The sequence below is a fragment of the Myotis nattereri genome (genome assembly GCF_964212035.1).
Source record: "Myotis nattereri genome assembly, chromosome: 4".
Taxonomy (NCBI): domain Eukaryota; kingdom Metazoa; phylum Chordata; class Mammalia; order Chiroptera; family Vespertilionidae; genus Myotis; species Myotis nattereri.
In genome coordinates this window covers 5,385,020-5,388,982 of record NC_138079.1, presented here as the reverse complement: position 1 = coordinate 5,388,982, position 3,963 = coordinate 5,385,020, and positions in this window count along the sequence as shown.

Below are 3,963 nucleotides of genomic sequence, written 5' to 3'. Positions count from 1 at the left end.
ACTTAACCACAGACAGGGGGAAGTATAAACACGGCAAAAAAGAAGGCAAGTGTCAGAAACAGGAAGTCAGAGTAAGAAAGTATTGCTGCTCCAAACAGAGGAGCAAGGAAGAGCTAGAGCATTTGAAATTGTTCTACTTCTCTCATGATTCTGGCAACCCCAAACTCACTGTGCTTATTTGAAAGTAATGTGGTGGATTCCAACGTGGACGCAGACTATTTCAGATTAGAGAGTGTGAACGGGGCCCATTTAAAAGGAATCCTGGGACAAAAATCTAAACTTAAAAAACCTATTAATTGCCAGGGGTGAGTTTTGATTTAAAGAAAGATTCTGCACTTAAGGAAGTGACTTTTTGTAGATATATGTTAAATGTTCACCTTCAAGCTCTTGAGTTTCACAAGAAGAGCAGTTTTTCTGTCCTCTAGTCATTACTTTACCTCACCCATCAGATTTGGCACTCAAGAGTTATTTAATTTAAGAGTGACAAAATATGGCTAAGGGGCCAGATTGGCCTACCACCTGTTTTTGCAAATAGTTTTCTTGAAACATGGCTGCATTTGTGCTACAAAAGTGGAACTGAGTAGCTAAGATAAAAGTGTAAAATCTTCACTGCTTGGCCTTTTATAGAAAAAGTCTGCTGAACCCTTGTTTATCGGCTAAAATAGTTATTTTCTCTGTGAATTTAAAATAGGATTCTAGTCCAGCCAGTGTGTTTCAGTGATTGAGTGTCAACCAGGAACCAGGAGGTCGCCGATTTGATTCCTGATCAGGGCACATGCCCAGGTTGAAGGCTTGATCTCCTGCAGGGGCATGCAGGAGGCAGCTGATGGATGATGTTTCTCTTTCATCTATGTTCCTATTTCTCTATCTCTTCTCCCTTCCTCTCTCTAAAAATCAATAAAAACCTATTTAAAAAATAAAATAAAATAGGATTCTATTTGTGAAAGGCTGATTGTCACACAACTTTTCAGGAACATGTGGTTCATGTAAATCACACTAGTATCTACATATGCAGGGCAGAAGCCTGAGACAATGGGAGATGATTCAGGCTCTCCCTCCATTTGTCTACCAATCAAAAACATTTCCTGTCACAGTCTCATGGATAAAGTGGTGATATTTGTTAAGCCTGGCTACCTCTTGGCCATCCTTGGAATTTTGTCTTTAAGCCATTACTAGTGTAAGAAGGCACAGGTTAAGAGCGGTTCAGTCATTCTGAAGGACATACTTCTGCTCATTAGATGAATAATCAAACCTGGTTTTAGGCTATCAAACTCTCTCTCTTGATTCACAGGGGCTCTCTTTTAGAAAAAAGTCACATGAGTACGACCCTAAGGTACTGAGGACACAGATGTTGCCTGGTCAGTGGGTTATGAGCTTCTGTTTGATTCACTGTTACTGGGTAGAATCGGTCCTCTGGGCCCGTGGAAATGGTTAAATTCACAAAGATAAACAGAGTCTTTGAAAGCTCTATGAGTTAGTCTCATCATTACTGTTATGTGACAATCTCAAAATGAGAGGTGGGGCATTTGTACCAGTCTCTGAGAACCTCTCTTGAGGGCTGAGGCAGATCCAGCGACAGAGATGGAGAGCCCTATTTATAATGCCTCACTCCAGCCCAGCCGGTGTGGCTCAGTGGTTGAGTGTCGAACCAGGAACCAGGAGGTCATGGTTCGATTTCTGATCAGGGCAAATGGCTGAGTTTCAGCCTCGATCCCAGTAGGGGGCAGAGATTGATGTCTCTCTTTCTTTCTCACATTTCTCTCTCTTTCGTTCTCTCTTTTCCTCTCTCTCTCTCTCTCAAATCAATAATAAAAAAGAAAGCTATCATTGGAAATTTTCATAAACGAAATAAGCGTTCAAGAAGAAATCACACCTTATATCTATCACCAACACAGATCTCATGAACTACTCACAGGTTGCCACTCCATGAGTAATTGGGTCATGTCTCTTTAAATCCTCTTGTTTATCATTTAAGTGGACTATCATTTTGATTGTATCTCTTTCCTTTAGTTGTGAAGATTTAAAAGAACAAAGCCTAGACACAATATTTTGGTACAGCATGTGCTAGTTTGCTCAGGGGATTTCCACTGGGGTGCTCGCTCTCTGCGGGTGGGGCAGGAGATGCTGAAGGACCTCAGAGAGAAACCCAGATAAAGCGTGGGGAGCGCAAAGCAATGAGCAGGCTCACTCGTCCTTCTAGGGTGACGGGGACCCATGGTGCCTTCTCTACTGTCTTCACCCAGGTCTCGTGAGTCCTTGGGAGACTTAGGAAAACGAGGAAGGACAGCCTTACTACAACTGTCCCCCAGATGAGAGACATTTATGATGCTGCTTTGTCACTATTGCGCATGAGAGCAGTGGAGAGAGAAGAAAGGCAGGTCAGGAAGGCAGCAGGACCCCTGAGCCACCAGCTGAGAAACCAGGAGCTGAGCAGTGGACTGTGGGCGCAGCAAGTCCTTGGACACAGCAACTTGGTTGGATCATACATCATCTCTCAGCGCTACCATCTCTCTTCCTTCTTTTATATCTTGTCTTCCTTTAGTTTCATGAGTTGCTCTGAAGCGCTGAATCATGAAAAGGAAAGGCATTTGATCGTTTCTCACAGTTACCTGGTAAACTCCCAGTATCAACCAGCTAGCTACATTACTCCTTGCCATTCCTGTGTTGGTTCAGACCACTTGTTTAAACAGACAAAACACATAAAGATTTTCTTTTCATTTCGTACTGGGGTAGGTTATGCACCCTCTGGCTATAACGGGGACAGTCCCAGAGAGTGGAGATAAGTGACTCGCAGCTGGCCCTGAGGAGCGGGAATGTTAGAGTTGGAGGAGGGTGTGTCATTTACCTGATTGTTCCTTGTTTGTCCACTTGGTGAAAGTGCACCCCAGCAAGTCCCAGATTTTTCTCTTTACTTCCCATCAGTTAAGGACAAAAAATTTCTCTGGGAAAATTCAGGCTGAGCATCTGAACTTACTACGAATCTTCCCCATCTGGACTCCTCTTAGGAGCAGAAATTTCACTTCCATTGTTGACAGAAAGTATAAAGTTAGTGGGACAGACAGTAATGCATGATCTCTTTCAGTGCCCTTGGGAAAGAAACTGTTTCAAAAGCAAAGTGTTTCTCTGGGCCAGTTTTTAGAGAAAGCTTATAAAATAACCCTTAAACATTTAGCTATATGTCTTCAATGAGAAAGAGTTAAGGGTGACTCACCTTGGGATTGGATATTGAAGGGCAATAGAGTGAAACAACAGCTACTACACAACAGTAAGAATAATAAACAGTATTTGCTGCTATAGGAGTATCCTTGGCAAAATCCGATATTTGAGAAATACTCAGAAAGTTCCAACACGTTCAAGAAATCTGTTTTAACTGCCCCTCCCCCTACAGTCACTTACCTTCTTTAATTAACAGTTAGATTAGATCCACAGCCCCTGCTTCCTGCTGGAGAAGAGAAATCCACGCCAGCTCAGTGGAGTGGCTAAGGACCCCCAAAAACTGTGGAAAAAGAGAATTAAAGCCACTCCAGAGGGTCAAGTGGGTGAATCTGGCTGTAGGGGAACCTAACCTTGGTGTAGTCCTAAATGAACCTTCTTTACTATTTTATCAGTGCGTGCTGAGTCAGTCCCTGCGCTGTCGGGGGAGTCCCAGCATCATGAGGTTTCATTTCCAGGAGCATAATGTTTTCCTTGTTGTGGCTCTTCTTTCATTTCCCTTTCCTCCTACCCCACGGCTTCAGCCCCATGCCCTGCTGTCGTTTGTGTTCTTTCTGGGCAGAGTTTGAAATGTCAAAGATGTTTTGTCTCTACAAGAGTTTAGTCTTGGTCTTTGCATGCAACAAAAATGGCGTCTTTGGAGTGCCAACTGTTCCTTCTCTGCTGAAGACATTTCTGCCAGAAATGGAGTCGTTTGATGTCAGGACATGCTCAAATTTCGGTAAAAGTGTAAACAAGAGTGTCCATCTT